This window comes from Lethenteron reissneri, chromosome 27 (assembly GCF_015708825.2).
Source record: "Lethenteron reissneri isolate LAM-NWPU_2019-01 chromosome 27, ASM1570882v1, whole genome shotgun sequence".
NCBI classification, from domain to species: domain Eukaryota; kingdom Metazoa; phylum Chordata; class Hyperoartia; order Petromyzontiformes; family Petromyzontidae; genus Lethenteron; species Lethenteron reissneri.
In genome coordinates, this window is record NC_083805.1 from 18,351,464 (window position 1) to 18,377,052 (window position 25,589).

The 25,589-nt window shown below is 52.8% G+C and overlaps 1 protein-coding gene across 1 annotated transcript in view; it reads left to right on the plus strand.

Moving 5' to 3' along the window:
• The first annotated feature begins 19,257 nt into the window (after positions 1–19,257).
• The window catches only part of LOC133348235 (uncharacterized), a 29,241-nt gene continuing 22,909 nt past the window's right edge, over positions 19,258–25,589 (plus strand). The window contains exon 1 of the mRNA XM_061560953.1: positions 19,258–19,338. The gene's annotated coding sequence lies outside the window, so the exon portion shown is untranslated. The remainder of the gene's footprint in view (positions 19,339–25,589) is intronic.

A 25,589-nucleotide genomic window follows, 5' to 3' on the forward strand; every position in this document is an offset into this window, starting at 1 on the left:
GGGCCACCAGCTCGTTAATGCGCATAACCTGGATCGATTGCAAGGGAGGAACATAATGCTGTCAATGTGGCTTCCAACGAGCGCACTCTGGACATGCTTGAATGTCCTTAGCGACGTCAACCATCATGCCGTGCCAAAAATAGTCCCGTTCCAACGTAAGCAAGGTTTTCTGCACACCAAGATGTAACAACTTCTCGGCATTTAGTACCCGAACCAATTCATACCGCAGCGTGACCGGTTACACAAGGCGCCAACGGCCCAGCAAATCATCCCTCCACATGAGCAACCCGTCCCAGAGGGCCGCTCTCGGAAAAGTGTATGTAGACGAGTACCCCTGCGGCTTGCTTGCCTGACTCCGCAACGAGGTCAGTGATTCGTCCAACAGCTGCTCGCGGACCCACACCGAACGCGGCAAGTTCAACACCCCATCAGCCGGCCCCGGAAAGGTCGAGTCCGCGGAATCCGCCATTGTGGACATGACCAGCCAAAGGGGCTGAGGGGGGCGCATGCACCGATTAGTACCCGAGGTGCACGAGCAAGAGGATACCTGCGGCAGGCGGGAGAGCGCGTCCGCGTTACCATGACGAGAACCTTTATGGAACTGAATGTCAAACGAGAATTCCTGCAGCGTCTCCAACCATCGTGACAGCTGGCCAGTGGGCTGTTCGATTTTCAAAGAATATTGCAAGGCGGCATGGTCTGTGCGTACCATGAATTTCCTGCCATATAGGTACGGCCGATATTGGCACACGAAATGAACAATCGCCAACAATTCCCGATGGGTCACACAATAGCGGGTTTCCGCCGACGAGAGAACGCGGCTCCCATACGCCACCACGCGCTCGACGCCGTTCTTACACTGGGACAGGATGGCGCCAATGCCCGTATCGCTGGCGTCCGTGTCCAGAATAAAGGGCAATAAGAAATCGTGGTAATCAAGTGTCGGTGCGGTCGCCAATCGATCGCGAAGGTTGCGGAACGCCTTCTCCTACTCCGGTCCCCACTTGAAACTCAGATTTTTCGCCGTGAGGAGGTGCAGCGGTCTTGCGATAGTGGTGAAGTTGGGTACGAATCGACGGTAGTAGGACGCGAACCCGACAAACCGACGCACCTCCCCCACCGAGGTGGGGGCCGGCCAGTCCCAGACGCACGACGTCTTGTTCGGGTCCGTGGCCACATCGTCTGAGCTGACAATATGTCCCAAATATCGCACGGAGCGTTGCAAGAGGTGGCACTTTGTGGATTTGAACTTGAGATTCGCGGAACGCATTCTGCCGAACACATCGCGCAACCTCCGAAGGTGTTCCTCGAACATACGATTGAACACAATGACGTCGTCTAAGTATATCAGGCACGCGTCCCATTGTAACCCGGTCAACACCAGTTCCATCAACCGCTGGAACGTGGCGGGAGCAGCGTTCAGTCCCATGGGAAGACAGTTAAATTGGAACAGCCCCTGAGGCGTCCGAAACACCGTCTTTTTCCTCGACAACTCGTCGAGGGGAAGTTGCCAAAAGCCAGAGGAGAGATCGAGAGTAGAAAAGTATCGCGCCCCTGACAAGGCATCGAGGGAGTCATCCATTCGCGGCAGAGGGTACGCGTCCGCCACAGATACTTTATTAAGCTTCCGGAAATCAATGCAGAAGTGGAGGCTGCCATCCTTTTTCTTCACGAGGACAACGGGAGCGCCCCATGGGCTGTGCGACGGGGAGATAATGTCAGCGGCTAGCTTGTCGTCCATCGCGCCACGCACGTGGTCCCTCTCCGAGGGGCTCATCTGATGTGGATTCATCCGTATAGGGCCAGCCCCCCCAGTATCAATGTGATGGGACAACAGCACGAATTTTCCTGACATAACTCGGCGATCCAGCGATCGTCGAACGTTTCCAAAGGCTTAACCCCCGCCGCCAACCCTTGCTGGCGATCCCAATCATGGACCGTAAATGCGGTAGTGGCATGAGCCAGAACCGTGCCGGCCGCAACCAACATGCCCTCCGCCCACCCCATTCAAAATTTGCAAAAATGGGGGCTGACCCGGTCGAACAATCGTCTGGGCCCCAACCAGCGCCAGGCCCTTGGTAGCGGTGTCAGACGGGGACAGCAGCACGCCCGCCGCCGCGTCTATCCCGCGAAATTGTTTACGATACTGTAATGGGACGAGCATTTGTGAGCCCGGAGGAATTTCCACCGAGATATCGGAAAGCGACTGCACCGGAACGTCAGGCACGGAACAGGTCAACGGAGACGACAAAAAAAATCTTACGTCCTCTTAACCGGCATTCGACCGAGAAAATCGGTACCCAACAGGCAAGGCACTGCCAGCGACCTGGAAATCAAGACCGTCCCCGAAGCCGCTACGTTCCCAATTGAAATATGCGCTTCGACCTGACCCACAATGCCCATACTACCCCCATTGGCAGCAGAGCTGCTGCTTGCCGCCGCGTCCATCCTGGCAGAGATCAACACGTCGGGAGGAGCGGGGACGTCGGCGGACATTCAAAAGGCTCGCCCCGCAGATTCCCGCCAAAATGACTTGGCGATTCCCGCCATTTCTACTGCGCGGACATCTTTTGGCGGGAACGGGGAGCAACACGTGGCGGCGGTTCTCCAAGCGCGCCCGCTTACGTCATCAACACGCACTGCGGACCGCCATCAGCCTCCCGCCATTGGGGCCGCCATCTTACAGACCGACGGGGCGGCAGAGAGGAACCACGTGGCAGAGGACGACGACTTCATCTTCCAGCAGCGCCTTCCCACGTTGTCGGCCTTCAAGGCGGAAGGCGGCGACTGAGGCGCATTCCAGCGCAGGTTTCTGGCGCATCAAGAAATGTCGGCCTGGTCCGACGCTACGGCGCTGCGGGCACTGCCTGCCATGTTGGACGACGACGCGCTCGCGGCCTTCAGGTCCGCACGGAGGTCGGACCGCTCCACGCTTAAGGCTGCGCTGGGTCTCATGGCCAAGGTCTACGGACCTCCGTAGGCGTGTCGCCATCACTTTTACGGCCGACGGAAGGCGGTCACGGAGACCGCGCTTGCCTACCGCACGGCGTTGTTGGCTCTCGCCGACGCCGCGTTCCCTCGTATGGACGAGGAGGGCCAGGACGCGATGGTCCTGGAGCAACTGCTCAAGTTGGCGCAGGACCTGGGGGTCCCCATCAACACGGCCGACGAGGTCGATATTTCTTCTTTGCGGGTCGCGACAAGTATACAGGCGTACGAAGTCCTCCAGCGTAAACAGGGGGGTGTCTGCACTGCTGCCGTGGCCTCAGCTCCGGGCCCGGGAGTCACCGAGCCCCAAGTCGTCAGCCCACGAGAGGAGGCGTTCACCGCGGGACGACCGGGGGACTGGAGGTCGGGGGGTCGTTCGCCTCTGCGATCGGCCCGCAAGCTGGAGCAACCGAGACCTTCGGCGTCCCTCGTCACGTGTTATAACTGCGGCCCCCGGGGCCACGTGGCGTCCGGTTGCCTGCGTTCCACGTCAGCGCGCCACGGGACATCGGCTGGACGACGACCAAGGCCCCAAGTCATCCCTACTACCCCCGGCAAGTCGCGGCACCTCACATGCTCGGCCTACAGGCGCAACACACATGGGCCGTCGCGTTGCGCCGGAGGAAGGCCAGTTGGGGATCGGGGATTCGGTTCGGCGAGGGGGGTTCGTGCGGGACCGAGGGGACATAAAATGGTCTGAGTTGGGGCACAGGATAGTGGCTGCGTCGGCGGGATCATCGGTCGTCCCGGGATTCATTGACGGGGTCGAGGTCAGGGTGCTAGTGGACACGGGGGCGTCGGCGACTATTATATCAGACCTCATTTACAACATTCTCCCCGTCCAATGTCGACCTCTACTCCCAGTGGACGTGCCATTTTACGCGGCAAATGGGGGCTCGTTGGGCATTGTCGGCCAGATTAGGGCATCCATTTGCATTGGAGATATTAAATTGTCGGGACCCGTTTTCGTTTCTTCCTCATTAGCAGTTCCTTGTCTGTTGGGCACGGACTTTTTGGCTAAAATGCCCATTAAAATTCTCATCGATCAGCATTGCATTGAGCTACCATCGGGTCGCCGTATTTCATTTTTGTCGAGTCCTACCGAAATTCGAACGGCGTGCGCTACGATACAAGCGCTGGCGACGCACACTGTGCACGTGTCTCCGGGTTCACAGATGTTAATTCCCCTCCGGTTGAGGAAACCATTGGTTGGGGAGACCTCGGAACAGGGAATGCTTTTGGGTCCTTCAAATAGGGCTGTCGGGGGTCTCGATTTGTCGGTGGCTCACACTTTGGTTCGGGCTGACAAGGACCCTTTCGTGATGGTTTTAAACGCCGGTTCGCGGCCGGCCGTTATTCAGCAGGGCACTGTGCTAGCTCACGCGGCACGGGTCCCTGGGGAAGAGCGCCTGGTTGCGCATGTTGATCCAAACCCGACGCGGAACAATCCATCGAGGGAGGACCTTGAATGGGTCGATTTGCTGTGCGCGGACTCGAACAATTTGTCTACAGTACAGTTGGGTGCGCTGCGTGCGTTGCTGATAGAATTTTCTGATGTGTTCAGTAAGCATAAATATGACATTGGGTGCACGGACCTGTTGCGCCACCATATTGAAACAGGTGATGCGGCACCGGTTAGGCTAAATCCCTTCCGGCTGAGTCCTGTTGAGAAGGAACACGTTCAGTCGGCCGTCAACGATATGCTAAGGGCCGACATTATTTCGCCTTCCTCCAGTCCTTGGGGGGCACCTATTGTGCTGGTTAAAAAGCAAGACGGCTCCTTGCGATTCTGCGTAGATTTCCGTCGCCTGAATAAAATATCCGTGGCTGACGCGTATCCGCTCCCCAGAATGGACGAGTCCCTGGATGCATTGTCTGGTGCGCGATATTTTTCAACTCTTGATTTACTGTCGGGATTCTGGCAGCTGCCACTCGACGATGAGTCTAGACTTAAGACAGCATTTCGGACTCCAGGGGGCCTGTTTCAGTTTAACCGGTTACCCATGGGACTTCACTCCGCTCCCGCGACGTTTCAGCGCCTTATGGAATTGGTCTTGTCGGGCTTACAATGGGAAACTTGCTTAAAGTACCTGGACGATGTCATTGTTTTCAGTAAAACGTTCGAGGAACACCTCCAGCGGCTGAGAGGAGTATTTTTCCGGATGCGATCGGCTAAATTAAAGTTTAAACCGGCCAAATGCCACCTTCTTCGTAAGTCCGTGAGATACTTGGGACACATTGTCGATTCTTCGGGGATCTCTACCGATCCCGCGAAGACGAACTGTGTCAGTTCATGGCCAACGCCCACGTCGGTTTCGGACGTGCGCAGTTTCATCGGTTTTGCTTCGTACTACCGCCGATTCGTTGAGCATTTCGCCACCATTGCAAAACCCTTGCACGCTCTAACGGCAAAAGGAGTCAAGTTCCGATGGGGACCGGAGGAGGAGGCCGCGTTCTGCTCCCTCCGGGACGCCTTGGTGGGTGCCCCGCCCTTACGTTATCCTGACTTTACAAGTCCCTTCTTGCTAGACACGGATGCTAGCAACACGGGCATTGGGGGGGTGCTCTCACAGGTCGTCGGGGGAGTCGAAAGGGTGGTCGCCTATGGTAGCAGGGTTTTGTCGCCGGCGGAGCAGCGCTACTGCGTCACCCGTCGCGAGTTGCTGGTGATTGTTTTTTTTGTGCAGCAGTTTAGACCGTATCTCTATGGCCGTCACTTTACGGTCCGGACGGACCACGCGGCGCTTCAGTATTCATTAAGGGTCGCTCAGCCCTCGGGCCAATTGTCACGGTGGTTGGAAGTCCTCCAGGACTATCAGTTCACGACCACATACCGTAAGGGGTTGCGCCACACTAACGCCGATGTCCTGTCGCGATTGTCGCCTTGTCACAAATGTGCATGCTTGTTGGGATCGGCGCGCTGTAAACCGCCAGCCGCGGAAAGTATGGGGGTGTTGGCCACTTCCCCGGATGCACCGATCGGTGATGTTCCCGCTACCCCTGTGGGAGAGGACTCGCTGCTCTCACTGTCGCTGATTGAGTGGGGCCATCTCCAAATGGCTGACAGCTGCCTGCTAGCGTTGCGTCGCAGGGCGGGGGATCCCGAGGAGGGCCGGGAACGAACTGGTTCCTGGGTACTCAGGCAGGGCCTGTTAATAAGATGGGACAATTTGTCTCGGCGCCACGCACTCGTGGTGCCTTCCGTTGTGCGAGGGAAAGTTGTTCTGGCCGCGCATGAACGCCTCTTGCATTTGGGGGTAAACAAAACACTTGCTCTGCTTCAGCGTGACTATTATTGGCCGGGGATGGGAAGTGATGTGGTGAATATCCTGAAGGGGTGTGTTGAGTGCGCCAGACGAAAACCACCGCCAGTGGCGTCAAATCCACCACTGCAATCTATTCAGGTCTCGCGCACTAACGAGCTCGTGGCGCTCGATATTTTGGGGCCTTTTCCAGTCACGCCTAGGGGTAACAAGTACCTGTTGATTGGTGTAGAATACTTTACCCGGTGGCCTATGGCGTGGCCACTCGCCAACCAGTCGGCGGCAGCTGTGACGAACGCCTTTGTCCAGGGCTATGTTTTGGACAAAGGGGCTCCCGAACGCTTGCTGACCGACCAAGGGAAATAATTTTCAAGTAAATTATTGCAAGAGGTGTGCGACCTATTGGGTACTAAGAAGGTGCGTACCTCCCCGTACCACCCACAGACAGACGGGATGGTGGAGCGACTCCACAGAACTTTGACTTCTATGCTGTGCCAGCAGGTGTGTGAGGCACATGTTGACTGGGACCTGCAGGTCCCTGGGGTCCTCGCCGCGTATAGAATGGCTCCCCATGCAGCAACGGGATTTTCCCCATTCTATCTGATGTATGGTCGGGAAGCCGACCCGCCCATGGAAACGCAGCTGGGACTGTCCGCGCCACGAACAAATTCGAAATTGGCTGAACATATTAAATTTAACATTCATAAGCTGACCGAGGCACGGGAGACCGCACGGCTTAATTCGCGGGCTCGCCAAATTGCCAACGAGCGTTTGCGTGCACGAAAGGTGTCCGTGCACAACTGGAAACCAGGCGACAGGGCCTGGCTGCACTGCCCTCAGGCACCTTTGGCTACGTCGCCTAAATTGTTGAGGCCATGGCGGGGACCCGTGGAGGTCGTGCGGGTTGCACGCCCCCAGTGTGTTCAGATAAAATGGGGAAAGCGCCGTTGGTACGTTCACCCCTCCCGACTGAAACCGTTCTCGCCTCCATATGGCCTCCCTTTGTGTCATGAGGGCCGAGCATGTGACGTGACCGACGACCTAAGGGGGGAATTGTCTCCGCCTGATCCTCACATGTCTCCGCCTGATCCGCTCCCAGGTGTCCCGGAACTGACAGCTGCCGACCACCGGCGGCTGGATCCCCGCGGCGCGACCGGTCCTTCCAGGCCCGATCAGCGCCTTCCAGAGCTGCCGGAGCCACCAGACGGTCGTCAGCGTCCCGTCCCATACGATGGACCGGCCAGGCAGACTCGCGCTCAGTCGCGCAACTTTTCGTGACCAACCGGCTGAGGAGCCGATGCGGCCGGAGAGCCTCGTCACTGCGTTCCCCGTCCGCTCGGCCGCTCTAGCACCCCGGTGGGGGAGCGAGCGGAGGGGGGGGGGGGGGATCGATAGTCTCAGAGACACTGGACACGTTCTTTTTCTCGGACTTGCTTTTATTTTGTTGTTCGTCGGTTTGTACATAACTTGTTGTCTAGGTGTTGTGTGTTGTTGTTGGTTTTTTTTGTGTGTTGTTTGTCGGTTTGTACATAGGTTGTTGTTTGGTGTTATGTCGTTGTGTTGTTGTTGTTGTGTTACGGGGCACACTGGGGGGGAGGTTGAGTTTTTGTTGTGTTACTATTGTTGTTGTTGTGTTGTTTAGCAGCCGGGCCGGCTACGAGCTATGTGGGAGGGGGTGATGTAGTGGTGATACGCGCTGACAGTGGGGATCGTGGGGCAGCGTGTGGTGATTGGCTGTGTGCCGGTGACGCGCGCTGACGGTGAGGGATCACAGGGCAGCGCGGGGTCATGGGTTATGTGGTGGTGATTGGCTGTGTGTTGGTGACGCGCGCTGACAGGGAGTGATCGTGTGGCAGCGCGGGGCGATTGGTTGTGTAGTGGTAACACGCGCTGGGAAAACGGATCGTAGGAACAGTGCGCCGTGATTGGTCGACTAGTGGGCGCTCACATCGCGGTCCGCAAGAGGGCTATATAAGGCGGTGCGCGCGGGCGCTCGGGGAGTTGGTGACCAGCGAAGATTGAAGACGGCGGAGGAAGAGATAGGGCCCTGCGGTACCTAGTCCCGCTGTCCTTGTAAGGACCGGGGCTCTGTGTGACCCAGAGGCGGGACCCTGGGACCCGGGGCCGAACGTCCGTGTGAGGGCCGGCTCTCGAGACCCAGAGGTTGTGACCCACGCCCAAGCTGGGGTGGGTCTGTAGGCTCCAAGGACGTTACGGGGCTGGAGAGTAGTGTGAGCATGCAGTGTGAGCATTCAGCGTGAGCCATAGTCACTACACGTGTCAGTGGAGTGTGTAGTGGGAGAGGTAGTGACCACACGTGTCAGTGAAGTGTGTGTAGTGTGAAGAATAGTGACCACACGGTGTATCGAGACAAGTCAAAGTTTAATAAAAAGTGTGCTACCCGTCAAGAGGTTTCCTGCCGTCATTCTGAATACTTCACAAGCATTGAAAGCCGGCCGCACGCGCGAAGCGAGGATGGACAGGAGGTGAAATATGACATCAGAGATGATAGTGGCCGACGCGCCCGTATCCACCAACACCCGCACGTCCACCCCTTGAATAGAGCCCGGCACCGTAGCAGAGCCCGTCGCGGCCGCTACCACGCGACGAGCCAACTTTCTCCATTGGGTAACCGTACGAAGCGAACCACCGACGGCCCCATCGGAGGCACGGACATACGAATTATGCGCGGTAGAAGATGCATGAGGTGACAGAGCTTGCCAGGTGTCTGATGCATACCGACTTGCCTGGCTAGGGTCACAGCTCGACGACGATGGCGGCTGCAGCGGCGGGGATCCGGGAAGAGGCGGAAGGTGGGAAGGTGGGGACGGCTCTGGCAGTCCCGCGCGAAGTGGCCCAGCCGGCCACATCGGAAACACGCCTTGCCAGCCCGCCGGTCGGCCCCCCGACCGGCGGGCTGGCCGCAGGCCCCCTCCTCGGAACCCAGTGGCCCGCTGCGGCCACGAGGTCGTCGGTCTCCACGTTGTCCGGAGCGCGGACGACCCGTGACGGCGCCCATCCTGTAGGTTTGACGTCCACAGCAGGGTCGCCCGTCCAAGCGGCCATCTGCGCCCAATGGTGCAAGTTAAACTGGGCATCGAGGCACTTGGCGGCCAACCGGGAAGTATGCGGCTCATGGCCACACACCGGCATCGGGATGGCAAGGTCCTTCGACAACTCCAACATCTTGCCGAGTATAAGTGGTTCGAGCAGATCGGACTTGGCGTCCGGGTAGGCAGTCATCGTGAGCGCCACCAGGGCGCCTCGGTAGGCGATGGGAGATTCCTCCGGACCACGCTGCCGCTGCACGAACTTTCTGTGAGTATCGGACGGAGGCTCGTACACTTCAGCCATTTCGGCAAACGCCTCCCGTAGCGTTGCCTTCTTCTCGGCAGGAATGGAGCGGAACACTGTGAGAGAAACATCGTCGAGGAGCGTAGGCAAGGCCTCCAACGCCTCCCCTTCCGTCCACCGAATGGAGCGAAAATCGAACTCAAAGCACCACGCTAAAGCACTCCAGTCCCCTCCTGCACTAAATTATTTCAAGTTGGGAAGACGATGGCTGCGCCCCGCGCCGCTGCCCCCATCAGGTCCAACTCCTTGCGCTGGCGTTTCACGCGGTGCCAACAAAATGGCGGCTTCCCGCCGCGCGCCCGCGGACCCGCCCAAAATGGCGGCAGGTTCCCGCCCGAGTGAATCGCCCCGCCTCGGCAGCGCGCCATGCGGTCGTCCCGGCGCCATCATTGGCGCGATGAGCATCAGCAAGTTGAGCAGCACGGGACGTAGTGAGTCGATTTGCTCTGCCACGTGCCGCCAGCCGTCATCCGCGCCCGGGGAAGAAAACGGCCCGGCCCCGGCGACCACCTCTTGCACCCTAGCAGAGCCGTCCGTAGCTGCCCCGTCCAGGCCCCTCGCTCCCAGGACCGCCAGGTCCTGGCTAGGCTCGTCGTCGGAAGACGGCGTAGGTGGAATTTTTCTTTATTCTTCGTTATGGACAGCTCGCGTTCCGCTCCCCTCAGTCACTCCGCGGCACGTCACTGACTGACGTCCCAACCCCGCGCGGCTCTCGCGCTTCCCCGCTCCCACGCACCGCTGACTGACGGCGCACAGGGAGTTGTCTCCGTGCTACGTGGCCAATGGCTCGCGGAGACTCCCGATGTGGTCCAGCTTCCAGCTCCCACCAACTCACCTCGAGCCCCTTCCGGCTTCCCCTTATATCCCCTTTTCACGTCACCCATACTCTGCCCTTCGCCACACTCCTTAAGAACCTTCCAGATAATACCCCTCCCTTAACACCCCCGGCTCCACCCCCAGACACTGCCCCTGATACTTTGTGGCGCCTGATTGGCTTAGGGCTGGGGTGGCGAAACCCCACATATGCTCGCATTACATCTGTATCTGTGAGTTCATGTGTGTGTAATTCTATGTGTGTGTCAGTCGATCTGTGTGTAACTACATTTGTGTGTCTAAAGTCGATGTCTGTGTGTGTGAGTCCATATGTGTGTGTGTGCGTGTAAGTCCATGTGTTTCTATGTGTGTGGGTCGATGTCTGTGTGTAAGTCCATGTGTGTGTCTGCCTTTTACTCCCGGGCAACGCCAGGTACTTACCGCTAGTATATATATAAAAGTCAAAAATTGTGTGTGGGTTTGTGGCGGAGTTTGTTTGTGGGTTTGTATGTGGGTTTGTGTGTGTTCGCGTACTTGGCTCTCCAACGATGGGTTTTTACGTAAATATAAATAGCCAGGGTCCACGCCATAAGCGCCACCGTGAGCAAGCGCTATTCCTTTTTCACATCCCTCAACTTTTAATTAGTTTAATTAGCAATTGTTGTGCACTTCCCTTTTTATTTACTTATTTATGATGCTTGCACCACCATACCAACTCACGCGCCTTTGGTGGGGGGGGGGGGGGGGGGCATGCCAAGTCGCACGCCTTCGGTGGTAGTGAGGGGCACATTTTCTTTCGCATTAAAAATACTATGAAAATACACCAAACGCCCTGATAAATTCTTCACTGTGTGATATCCCCCCCACCCCGATGTGTGCAGTTATTACTACAATACAGTCGATACATGCTACCACTATAGGCCGTAGATATTACTGCAGAGCGGCCGGAGAGATCGTGGCTGGGGAGGGGGGGTCAGGGGTAGCAGCCCAGCCACAGCCTGCGAAGGTGCCACCTCGGCCATCTGGACAATGTAGGCAAGGTCGGAGGCTCTGCCCGGGACTAGGCCTCACCACCCCACTCTGTCAGGTGAGTAATTTGTGCTATACAGTCGATAAATACTGCTATAGAGGCAGCATGTACTACTGTAGTGATAGCAGGTAGCCACCACAGTCGGTATGCACTGGTGTAATCATAGCAGGTACCACCAGTCAGTATGCACTGCTGTAATCATAGCAGGTACCACCATAGTCAGTATGCACTGCTTTAATCATAGCAGGTACCACCACATTATGCACTGCTGTAATCATAGCAGGTATCACCACAGTCAGTAGGCACTGCTGTTAGATTTTTAAGAGTAGTTTTGAAATATTTTTAAGACCCGGACAACCCCGGGTACTTTCCGCTAGTAGTATATATATATGTCTTTATGGGTCTCTTATGATTATGGGGTTCTATAGGTCGGTCTGTATTAATCCCAATGAGTATGTGTCTCATTTTTCGATTTAAAGCTTTCGTGACTGCAGGGATTCATCTTCTTGGTTCTTTCGGTAAAGTCACGTAGAAGGGAAGTAATAAAATAATAAAAATAAAACATAATAAAATTCTCACGACGTTTCGGCCACAACGCAAGCAGCCGTCCTCATGTGAAGACCAGGTCTGATTAGTACTACTTGTGAAATGCGTAGGAGATGGGCGGGGGGTTTTCAAAGTCATATTATGCCCGTGCATTATGCAGGATTAGCAGCATCAAAGGGAGGGGATAGCGGTAGCATTAATAAAAGTAAGGAATGTTAATAATATGTAGCTGCAGTAACTAAACAACCACGTAAAAATCTAAAGTATAAACTACATAGTATCATCAGTATACTAAATATACTCTCCAATAAGCTGAGCTACTAACAGTAAGTAATACATTACAATTCTACGTCGCAAAAAATATAATATGCTTCCTGCTAAACCTTTTTCCTTACATCACACAGGTCTATCACGTACTATATGCTGCCATAGACAAACCCAACATTGAATTATATACTCTATTACTATACACCACCCTATACCTTAGAATAATACATAGTGTAATATTACACTATGTATTATTCTATCCACCCTACTGTATATCACACTGCTGTATATTCACTATACAATTACGATACTATATATTGCCTTATACATTGTATTAAACATTACAATTTTATACTACTTATTTTTATACAATCTGCTATACACTATACCATTGACCGTCGAGTGAAAGATACTAAGAGGAAGCAACGAAATATGTCAATGGAAGAGTGGTAGTAGAAGACTTTCAGCGGAGCAAAAAATCCATTCCCTGCGGAGAATACAAGATATATAGTCATGCCAGTGAGTGGACTGCAGTCTGAAAGTCACCGTAAACGTGAACACAATTAGTTAAAATCCGAAATGGTTTATTACGTCCTTCCAATGATTTATGAGCCAGAATCCATCTTCTCGGTTGAAATTGTCTCTGTGTTTGTATATGTGGATCGCCTCATGAACGAATCTCTCATGGTAGCCGATGGCTTGCAGATAACCTCTGTCTTGGAGAAGTCAATGTCATGTGAGCCCACTGAATTGTAACAGTGATCTGCCACGGCTGAGGTGTTTGTCCTATCGTGTTTCAGGTCTGCTTTATGTTCACGGATGCGGACCGAGACATGTCGTTTGGTTTCTCCAATGTAACTGCTACCACAGAGGCAACTTAGTTTGTAGACGCCAGGGTACTGTATGTCTGGAACAACATCTTTTACAGACGGGACCAGATCACGGATTTTATGTACTATGTTGAATCGGACCTGGATCTTGTGTTTAATCAGGATTTTGGAGATCTTTTTTGTGACCTCACTAATGTAGGGTAAGGTGATGGTTTTGAAAGGCTCCTCAACAGGATCCTTCTTGATGGTTGGAGAGATGGCTTTGCGGATTGTGTAGTCGGAGTAACCATTAGCCTTAAGAGTATGGCGTATGTGTTTGAGTTCACTGGCAATGTGTTCCTAGTCGGAGATGCATTGGGCTCTATGGTATAGAGTCTTGATGAGGGAATTCTTCTGGGATGGATGGTGGTGGGAATCCGGTTTTAGGTAAGCATCCGTATGGGTGGCTTTCCTGTAGACAGAGTGGCTCATTGAACCATCAGGTCTCCTTTTAATTAGGACATCCAAAAAGGGTAGCTTGCCATCTTTTTCGACTTCCATGGTGAATCTGATTGTGGCACATTAGGAATGGATCACTCTTTTAAGTGTGTCCTTGTGCAGCAAGGGAATAAAGTGTGGTTCTGTGAAGGTCCTGATGTGCTGTGCAATGCATCAATGCATGTGTGTACAGCAGTATGTAATGTCTGAGTCGGGCCTGTAGGTGGCTGGCAGGGTTAATGAATAACCGCACATGTAAACCAGCCACATGGTTAATGGCGTCTCGGAAGGATTGCTGCGTGTAACACGCGCTGTTGCATTTTACAGAGTGACGGTGCTGTTCTTCCCAAGATTCATATGAACCACAATAAATAAATGTGCTTGCCCTCGATTTGGAGCACCTGCCCACGTTCCTTCATCTCGAGTGTGCAACATGATGGCTGGGTGTATGGAATTGATGTGGTCGAGAAATTGGTCTAGAGCAGGCCGGCCATGTGGCCAGATGACAAAAGTGTCATCTACGTACCTCTTCCATAAGGTCGGGCGTAGAGTGGCAGTCTGGATGGCGTCAGTCTCAAATTTCTCCATGAAGATGTTGGCTACAACCGGAGATAGGGGGGAGCCCATTGGGGTGCCCTCAGTTGGCTTGTAGAAAGTTCCATTCCAGGTGAAGTATGTATTGGTTAAGCAGTGTCTCACCAGGGGGGGTACCCCAGCATTCAGTCCTTGATGAACCAAGACTTCAATGATTGCGATGGTGTCAGGTACAGGAACCTTGGTGAATAAGGAAACCACATCAAAACTGACAAGCAGGTCGTCTGGGGACAGGGAAATTCCCTTGATTGCCGATACCAGGTCCGTAGAGTTTAGTACCGCAGAGGTGGTTTTTCCAGTGAAAGGCCGCAAGATTTCAGACAAAATACGAGCCAGTTTATAGGTGGGGGAGTTGATAGTAGAGACAATGGGACGAAGAGGTGTATCTTCTTTATGTATCTTTGGAAGGCCATATAATCTTGGTGGCCTGGCTGCAGAAGGTTTCAACGAGAACTGTTTGGTTTGATCAATTAATGCGGTTGAATCAGAAATGATTTTGTTGGTTTTAATGACGAGGCTGTTGATGGGGTCTCTTTTTATTTTTGTATAGCTGCCATCGTTGAATAATTCTTGAATTATGTTGTTGTATTCTATTTTGTCCATGATGACAGTGGAATTGCCTTTGTCGGCTGAGAGGATGACAATGTCATCCCTCTTTTTAAATTGAGCTAATTCAAAACGCTCATCTTTGCTGATGTTACTAGCTGGCATCTTCGCGTTTTTGAGGGTTGCAGCGATTTCAGATCTTGCTACGTCTGCAGTGATGTGACCCAGGCCCTTGAGAGCCACATATACTTGGGCAATGATATCATTAACTGGTATGTGCCTCGGTGTGACTGCAAAGTTTAGTCATTTAGCTAAAACGGATTTCAGACTATCAGAAATAGAACTGTTACTGCGATTAATTACGTCTTTGTTAACGTCTAGCTTTTCAGTGTGTGGGTCCGGTCTCTTATTTGAGAGGCGGTTGAATTTGGAAATCAAGTTGTCCTTACATTTGGTCGACATAGCGGCAGCTGAAGAGGCAGTCATATTGTCTACATGTTCCTAATCCGATATGGACATTGTTGCAGTTAAAGATAAGTGTGATTTGTAGAGTGTCTTGTCTAACTGATCTAGTTTGGTGCGCGTAAGTCTGATTTTCTCTGAGATAATAGCTAAGCTTGTTCTAGACAGAATTCATTTAGCATTAGAAGAAGTTACAGCAGCAGAGGTTAGTGTAAATGCGATACAGTATATAATTTACAGCAGCAGAGGTTAGTGTAAATGCGATACAGTATATAATTTAATGTTGGGTTTGTCTATGGCAGCATATAGTACGGGGTAGACCCGTGTGATGAAAGAGAATAAAGTTTAGCTGGTAGTATATTATATTTTTTGCGACATAGAATTGTAATGTATTACTTACTGTTAGTAACTCAGCTTATTGTAGAGTATAGTAAATATACTGATGGTGCAACTTGTGTTTCCTCCGGAGATCGCAACCACCACCCTAAGACCTGACGTGGTGCTCTGGTCCCGTTCGCTCAAGAAGGTCTTCATCATTGAGCTCACAGTACCCTGGGAGGACTCAGTAGATGAGGCTTATGAGCGAAAACATCTGCGCTATGCCGATCTAGCTGCCGAAGCACGGCATCATGGCTGGAACACAGAAGTCCGACCAGTGGAGGTGGGCTGCAGAGGTTTTGTGGCAACATCTACAACCAGACTGCTTAGAGACCTGGGAATTAAGGGCCAGAGCCAGCGTTCGGCAATCAAAGCTGTATCGGAGGCGGCAGAAGGCAGCAGTCAGTGGCTCTGGATGAAGAGGAAAGACCCCAGCTGGGCCCCAAAGTGAGAGGGCCAGGGGGTATGCAGTCAACAATGCTTGACTCAGGGAGGAGGATGCCCCTGCCATGCATAGTCCCATGGGATGTTGGCTACCAACAACAAGGCAACTCCTATGACTAATTGGGAATGGGACGCAAGCGTAGGATTGATCACCCTTTCGCTGGCCGCCTTTGGGGAGGGTGTATAGTATGAAAGGCCGAAACACCCTAGGAACCAAAGGGTCACTACTGACGATGCGCTCCCCAAATTTCACCAGGCTCACTGTTCATGAACTCTTGGAAGTGCTTGCACAACGGATAGTAACATCTCATCCTGTGTTCTTTGGAATCTGAGTATACTGATGATACTATGTAGTTGTTTACGTGGTTGTTTAGTTACTGCAGCGACATACTATTAACATTCCTTCCCTTTATTAACGCTACCCCTATCCCCTCCCTTTGATGCTGCTAATCCTGCATAATGCACGGGCATAATATGACTTTAAAAACCTCCCCCCCACCTCCTACGCATTTCACAAGTAGTACTAATCACATATCTGCATTTCCCATAAATATGCTAAATTCCTCTTCACCGAGAAGATGGATTCTGGCTCAGCAATCATTGGAAGGACGTAATAAACCATTTCGGATCTTAACTGATTGTGTTCACGTTTACGTTGACTTTCAGACCGCGTTCCACTCACCGGCATTGACTTCATATCTTGTATTCTCCGCAGGGAATGGATTCTTTGCTCCGCTGCAAGTCTCCTCCAACTACTCTCCCTTTGACATATTTCGTTGCTTCCTCTTAGTATCTTTCACACAACGGTCAATGGTACAGTGTATAATAATAAATAGTATAACATTGTAATGCTTAATACAATGTACAAAGTAATATATAGTATTGTAATTGTATAGTGAATATACAGCAGTGTGATATACATTAGGGTGGGTAGAATAATACATAGTGTAATATTACAATGTATAAGGTTTAGGGTGGTGTATAGCAATACAGTATATAATTGAATGTTGGGTTTTTCTATGGCAGTATATAGTACGGTGTAGACTCGTGTGATGTAAGAGAATAAAGTTTAGATGGAAGCATATTATATTTTTTGCGACGTAGAATTGTAATGTATTACTTACTATTAGTAACTCAGCTTATTGTAGAGTATATTTAGTATACTGATGATACTATGTAGTTTATACTTTAGTTGTTTACGTGGTGGTTTACTGCAGCTACATACTATTAACACTCCGTCCCTTTATTAATACTACCCCTATCCCCTCCCTTTGATGCTGCTAATCCTGCATAATGCACGGGCATAATGACTTTAAACCCCTCGCCAAACCCCCTACGCATATCACAAATAGTATTAATCGCATATCTGCATTTCCCATAAATATGCTAAATTCCTCTTGATATGCAAATTATTTTGTCAAGGCGCTCTTCGCCCCTCCATCCCAGCTTAAATAGTCGCTCCAAGCCTGGGGCTTGTCATTCAGACTGTCTCCTCGACAGACCTGTTCTCCACCTGAGGACGGCTACTTACGTTGTGGCCGAAACGTCGTGAGAATAATTTTATTGGTTTATTTTTATTATTTTATTATTTCCCTTCTACGTGACTTTACCGAAAGAAACAAGAAGATTTATCTGGAAGCATATTATATTTTTTGCGACATAGAATTGTAATGTATAACTTACTGTTAGTAGCTCAGCTTATTGGAGAGTATATTTAGTATACTGATGATACTATGTAGTTTATACTTTAGATTTTTACGTGGTTGTTTAGTTACTGCAGCTACATACTATTAACATTCCTTCCTTTTATTAATGCTACCCCTATCCCCTCCCTTTGATGCTGCTAATCCTGCATAATGCACGGGCATAATGACTTTGAAAACCCCCCGCCCACCTCCTACGCATTTCACCAGTAGTACTAATCACATACCTCCATTTCCCATAAATATGCTAAATTCCTCTTGATATGTAAATTCTTTTGTCAAGGCGCCCTTCCCCCCTTCCAACCCAGCTTAAATATACGCTCCAAGCGTGGTGGTGTTTCATTCAGACGCTGTCTCCCCTACAGACCTGGTCTTCACCTGAGGACGGCTGCTTGCGTTGTGGCCGAAACGTCGTGAGAATTTTATTATGTTTTATTTTTATTATTTTATTACTTCCCTTCTACGTGACTTTACCTATGTGTCTTATGTTTCTATGGGTCTCTAGGAGTCTGTAGAAACATCCGTTTAGATTGTGGCTGCTGCTATAAATGTCTACATGATGATATAAGCCACTTCGTCGAGCTATCATTACGTGTGGACAGGTCTCTTCTGAACAAAAAAGCTACGTAGCCCGACATGGTTGCAATGAGAAAAAAAAGTTTAGTTTCAGTTTAAAATAGAGACTGGAGCACATTCATTATTCATTGCCGCTGACTGCCACATGGGGATGACCGATTACAATAGGAAGTGTAATAATATAACAATAACCATACGTTAACAACAATGTGTTCATGAGGAAGGCGTGTGGAGTTATGACCCAACACCTGTCGCGTGAACACTGGCGTTTCCTGGTTGTGCGTCCGTCTAAATGGGGGCACGTTCGGCTCAGCCTCACAGCCCAATCAGTGTCAACTCCACGTTGCCATGGCAGGGACCAGAAAACCTACACAACAGCAACAACAGCCGGAATATTTGTCGTCCAAAAACCCACACAACAATCAGAGTAGAGAGTTGCGTATCACCAGCTCCCAGAGTAAATGGTAATGCCCATGATGCTGCTGCTGATGAAAATGCTGCTGATTGCTGCCAAGGTCGCAGGGCCTCGGTTCGTACTTGGGTCGAGCTCCGAGCAGAAAAAGAGCCCTGTTGATGGTGATGATTAAACGCTGACGGGTCTCCGAGTTGGTGCGGGCGCGTCCTTCCATCGTTAGAGCAAAAACGACAGCACCTGGTCTGCCTCACCGCAACTTCCTCAGTGGCGAGGGAGGGGTGCGAGGGGGGTGATCGTGACAGAGATAGCGCCCTGGGTCTCAAGTTTAGCGGCGGATGCAGTCGGTTCGCGGACCGTGTGTGTGTGGGGAGCAGTGGCGCAGTCGTTAGCGCTGGGATGTCCTCTGGCTCCCACATTATTTAACATCTATTTCGACCACGTAGTTCGTGAAGCCTTCAATAGATGGACCGAAGGAATTTCCATCTGGTATAGATACAATGGGAGGCTAATCGATGCCCTGGTGCGGTCAAGGGATGGCTCCCTATTGCTTAGCCATGTTATGTATGCCGGCGATCTAGTAATTGCTGCTCAGAGGAGGAGTTGGAGGCGCTGCTGCAAAACCTGGAGCTTGCCACTAAGAGGTGTGTGTCTGGTAAGTGACTGGGGAAGCAGTGACGCAGTGATTAGTGCAAGGTGTGTTTTGCGGGGGGAGCGGTGTCGCAGTGGTTAGGGCACTGTGTGTGTGTGGGGAGCGGTGGCACAGTGGTTAGCGCACTGTGTGTGTGGGGGGGGGGGGGGGGAGCCGTGGCGCAGTGGTTAGCGCACTGTGTGTGTGGAGAGTGGTGGCGCAGTCGTTAGGGCACTTTGTGTCTGTGGTGAGCAGATGAGGAGGCGGGTGCGCAGTTATTTGCGCAGTTTGTGTTTCTAGTGAGTAACTGGGGGAGCGGTGGGGCAATGGATAGCGCACTGTCTATGGCTGAGGTAGAGAGTGGTGGCGCAGTGGTTAGCGTACTGTGTGTGGCTGAGATAGGGAGTGGTGGCGCAGTGGTTAGCGCAATGTGTGTGGACAGCGGTGGCGCAGTGGTTAGCACACTTTGTACGTGTCTGGTGTGAGTGGCTGAGGGAGCGGTAGCGCAGTAATGTGTGTGTGGTGAGTGGCTGAAGGAGCGGTGGCGCAGTGGTTAGCACACTTTGTGCCTGTGGTGAGTGGCTGAAAGAACGGTGGGGCAGTGGATAGCGCACTGTGTGTGTGGGGAGCGGTGGGGCAGTGGTTAGCATACTGTGCATGGCTGAGGTAGAGAGTGGTGGCGCAATGGTTAACACACTATGTGTCTTTGGTGAGTGGCTGATGGAGCGGCAGCGCAGTGAATCGTGCACTGTGTGTGAGGAGCGGTGGCGCAATGGTTATCGCACTGTGTGTGTGTGAGGAGCGGTGGTGCAGTGGTTAGCGTGCTGTGTGTGTGGAGAGCGGTGGCGCATTAGTTAGCGCACGGTGTTTGTCTGTGGTGAGCGGCTGAAAGAGCAGTGGGTCAGTGGTTTCCGCACTGAGTATGTCGTTGAGGAAGGGAGTGGTGGCGCAATGGTTAGCAAACGATGTGTCTTTGGTGAGTGGCTGATGAAGCGGTGGTGCAGTGGTTGGCCCACTGTGTGTGTGAGGAGCGGTGGCCCAGTGGTTAGCGCGCTGTGTGTGTAGGTGAGATGAGCGGTGGTGCAGTGGTTAGCGCACTATGTGTGTGGGGAACGGTGGCGCAGTGGTTAGCGCGCTGTGTGTGTGTGGGGGAGATGAGCGGTGGTGCAGTGGTTAGCGCACTGTGTGTGTGGGGAGCGGTAGCGCAGTGGTCGGCGCACTGTGTGTGTGTGGAGCGGTGGCGCAGTGGTTTGCGCACTTTGTGTCTGTGGTGAGTGGCTGAAGGAGCGGTGGCGCAGTGGTTAGCGCACTGTGTGTGTGTGTGGGAAGCAGTCGGGCAGTGGATAGCGCACTGTGTTTGTGGGTGGGGAGCGGTGGAGCAGTGGTTGGCGCACTGTGTGTATATGTGAGGAGCGGTGGCACAGTGGTTAGCGCGCTGCGTGTGTGTGTGTGTGGGAAGCGGTGGAGCAGTGGTTGGCACACTGTGTGTGTGTTTGTGGGGAGCGGTGGAGCAGTGGTTGACGCACTGTGTGTATGGAGCGGAGGCGCAATGGTTAGCGCACTGCGTGTGTGTGGTGAGCTATGAGGCAGTGGTTAGCGCACTGTCTGTGGTTAGTGGCTGACGGAGCGGTGGCACAGTGGTTAGCGCACTGTGTGTGTGCGTTAGGATGAGTGGTGGCACACTAGTTAGCGCACTGCGTGTGTGTGTGTCTGGTGAGTGACTGGGGAGTGGTGGCGCAGTGTTTAGCGCACTGGGTGTGTGGGGAGCAGTGGATCTGTGGTTAGCACACTGTTTATGTCTGTGGTGAGTGACTGAGGGAGCGGTGGCAAAGTGGTTAGCGTACTGTGTGTGTCTGGTGACTGGGGAGTGGTGGCGCAGTGGTTAGTGCACTGTGTGGCTGAGTGAGCGAGGGAAGTGGTGCAGTGGTGGCGCAGTGGTTAGGGCACTGTGTGTAGGGAGCGGTGGCACAGTGGTTAGCGCACTGTGTGTGTGGGGAGCGGTAGCGCAGTGGTTAGCGTTACTTGTTTGTGTTTAGGGAGTGGTGGCGCAGTGTTTAGCGCACTGGGGGTGTGGGGAGCGGTGGAGCTGTGGTTAGCGCACTGTTTGTGTCTGTGGTGAGTGACTGAGGGAGCGGTGGCGCAGTGGTTGGCGCACTGTGGATGTGTGAGGAGCGGTGGCTCAGTGGTTAGCACACCGTGTGTGTGTGTATGTGTTGGGAGCCGTGGCGCAGTGGTCAGCGCAAGGTGTGTGTTTGGGGGGGGAGCAGTGGCGCAGTGGTTAGCATACTGTGTGTGGCTGAGGGAGAGAGTGGTTCTGCAGTGGTTAGCGCACTGTGTGTGTATGGTGAGTGGCTGAAGGAGCGGTGGTGCAGTGGTTATCATACATTGTGCCTGTGGTGAGTGGCTGAAGGAGCGGTGGGGCAGTGGATAGCGCACTGTCTGTGTGTGTGTGGGGAGCGGTGGGGCAGTGGTTAGCATACTGTGTATGGCTGAGGTAAAGAGTGGTGGCGCAATGGTTAACACACTGTGTCTTTGGTGAGTGGCTGATGAAGCGGTGGTGCAGCGGTTGGCGCACTGTGTGTGGGGAGCGGTGGCGCAGTGGTTAGCGCGCTATGTGTGTGGGGGAGATGAGCGGTGGTGCAGTGGTTAGCGCACTGTGTGTGTGGAGCGGTGGCGCAGTAGTTAGCACACTTTGTGTCTGTGGTGAGTGGCTGAAGGAGCGGTGGCGCAGTGGTTAGCGCACTGTGTGTGTGTGGGAAGCGGTCGGGCAGTGGATAGCGGACTGTGTTTGTGGGTGGGGAACGGTGGAGCAGTGGTTGGCGCAATGTGTGTATATGTGAGGAGCGGTGGCGCAGTGGTTAGCGCGCTGCGTGTGTGTGTGTGTGGGGAGCGTTGGAGCAGTGTTTGGCGCACTGTGTGTGTGTTTGTGGGAAGCGGTGGAGCAGTGGTTGACGCACTGTGTGTAGGGAGCGGAGGCGCAATAGTTAGCGCACTTCGTGTGTGTGGGAAGCTATGAGGCAGTGGGTAGCGCACTGTCTGTGGTTAGTGGCTGACGGAGCGGTGGCACAGTGGTTAGCGCACTGTGTGTGTGCGTGAGGATGAGTGGTGGCACACTGGTTAGCGCACTGCGTGTGTGTGTCTGTGTCTGGTGAGTGACTGGGGAGTGGTGGCGCAGTGTTTAGCGCACTGGGTGTGTGGGGAGCAGTGGAGCTGTGGTTAGCACACTGTTTGTGTCTGTGGTGAGTGACTGAGGGAGCGGTGGAACAGTGGTTAGCGCACTGTGTGTGTGTCTGGTGAGTGACTGGGGAGTGGTGGCGCAGTGGTTAGTGCACTGTGTGGCTGAGTGAGCGAGGGAGGTGGCGCAGTGGTTAGGGCACTGTGTGTAGGGAGCGATGACGCAGTGGTTAGCGCACTGTTTGTGTGGGGAGCGGTAGCGCAGTGGTTAGCGCACCTTGTTTGTGTTTAGGGAGTGGTGGCGCAGTGTTTAGCGCACTGGGTGTGTGGGGAGCGGTGGAGCTGTGGTTAGCGCACTGTTTGTGTCTGTGGTGAGTGACTGAGGGAGCGGTGGCACAGTGGTTAGCGTACTGGGTGTCTGTGGTCAGTGGCTGAGGGAGCGGTGGCACAGTGGTTAGCGTACTGGGTGTCTGTGATGAGTGGCTGAGGGAGCGGTGGCGCAGTGGTTAGCGCACTGTGTGTCTGTGATGAGTGACTAAGGGAGCGGTGGCACAGTGGTTAGCGCACTGGGTGTCTATGGTGAGTGAGCGAGTGGTGCCTCAGTTATTAGCGCACTGTCTGTGGGGAGCGGTGGCTGACTGGTTAGCACAGTGTTACTGTCACGCTGCCTGCAGCACTGCGCTCCAAACCCAACCGAGTTCGAATCCCACTCACGACCTATAAGCATGAGTGAGAGCGAATGTTTGAACCGGTCTTGGGCCTCCCCTAGGTCCACTCAGCCTAGAATCAATACTGCACCGCATTTTACAATTTAGGCCCTAGCTCCAATCATATTAGGCCTCGCCCCTGTATCGTATGCCCCGCCCATTCTGCCTACCCCGTCGACTCATAATTAGGCCCCGCCCATCTCATCTGTAGGCCCCGCCCTCACGCGGGCGTCCGCGGTTTGGGTAGTGGAGTCAGTGATGTGAGATATTATATCATAGTTGATGTTATTGATATGAAAAACAATCCTTTTGTTGCTGATGTTGAACATCCACACTTACTAACGAGCTCCCATAAGATATTCATGTTTTAACCATCAGACTTGCGAATCATCGAACATTGTACAGTGTTACATACACTGAGGGAAAAAAGTATTTGATCCCCTGCTGATTTTGTACGTTTGCCCACTGACAAAGAAATGATCAGTCTATAATTTTAATGGTAGGTTTATTTGAAGAGTGAGAGACAGAATAACAACAAAATCCAGAAAAACGCATGTCAAAAATGTTATAAATTGATTTGCATTTTAATGACGGAAAAAAGTATTTGGCTCCCTCTCAATCAGAAAGATTTCTGGCTCCCAGGTGTCTTTTATACAGGTAGCGAGCTGAGATTAGGAGCACACTCTTAAAGGGAGTGCTCCTAATCTCAGCTTGTTACCTGTGTAGTGGTGATACGCGCTGACAGTGGGGATCGTGGGGCAGCGTGTGGTGATTGGCTGTGTGCCGGTGACGCGCGCTGACGGTGAGGGATCACAGGGCAGCGCGGGGTCATGGGTTATGTGGTGGTGATTGGCTGTGTGTTGGTGACGCGCGCTGACAGGGAGTGATCGTGTGGCAGCGCGGGGCGATTGGTTGTGTAGTGGTAACACGCGCTGGGAAAACGGATCGTAGGAACAGCGCGCCGTGATTGGTCGACTAGTGGGCGCTCACATCGCGGTCCGCAAGAGGGCTATATAAGGCGGTGCGCACGGGCGCTCGGGGAGTTGGTGACCAGCGAAGATTGAAGACGGCGGAGGAAGAGATAGGGCCCTGCGGTACCTAGTCCCGCTGTCCTTGTAAGGACCGGGGCTCTGTGTGACCCAGAGGCGGGACCCTGGGACCCGGGGCCGAACGTCCGTGTGAGGGCCGGCTCTCGAGACCCAGAGGTTGTGACCCACGCCCAAGCTGGGGTGGGTCTGTAGGCTCCAAGGACGTTACGGGGCTGGAGAGTAGTGTGAGCATGCAGTGTGAGCATTCAGCGTGAGCCATAGTCACTACACGTGTCAGTGGAGTGTGTAGTGGGAGAGGTAGTGACCACACGTGTCAGTGAAGTGTGTGTAGTGTGAAGAATAGTGACCACACGGTGTATCGAGACAAGTCAAAGTTTAATAAAAAGTGTGCTACCCGTCAAGAGGTTTCCTGCCGTCATTCTGAATACTTCACCTGTATAAAAGACACCTGTTCACAGAAGAAATCAATCAATCAGATTCCAAACTCTCCACCATGGCCAAGACCAAAGAGCTTTCCAAGGCTGTCAGGGACAAGATTGTAGACCTGCACAAGGCTGGAATGGGCTACAAGACCATCGCCAAGCAGCTTGGTGAGAAGGTGACAACAGTTGGTGCAAATAGAAGAAACACAAAAGAACTGTCAATCTCCCTCGGCCTGGGGCTCCATGCAAGATCTCACCTCGTGGAGTTGCAATGATCATGAGAACGGTGAGGAATCAGCCCAGAACTACACGGGAGGATCTTGTCAATGATATCAAGGCAGCTGGGACCATAGTCACCAAGAAAACAGTTGGTAACACACTACACCGTGAAGGACTGAAATCCTGCAGCGCCCGCAAGGTCCCCCTGCGCAAGAAAGCACATATACATCCCATCTGAAGTTTGCCAATGAACATCTGAATGAGTCAGAGGACAACTGGATGAAAGTGTTGTGGTCAGATGAGACCAAAATGGGGGTAATTCTAGATTTGAAGCTTTACCTACGTGACTTTACCGAAAAAAACCTAAGAATACAAAATGCTCTTTGGCATCAACTCAACTCGCCGTGTTTGGAGGAGGAGGGATGCTGCCTATGACCCCAAGAACACCATCCCCACCGTCAAACATGGAGGTGGAAACATTATGCTTTGGGGGTGTTTTTCTGCTGAGGGGACAGGACAACTTCACCGCATCAAAGGGACGATGGACGGGGCCATGTACCATAACATCTTGGATGAGAACCTCCTTCCCTCAGCCAGGGCATTGAAAATGGGTCGTGGATGGGTATTCCAGGATGACAATGACCCAAAACACACGGCCAAGGCAACAAAGGAGTGGCTCAAGAAGAAGCACATTAAGGTCCTGG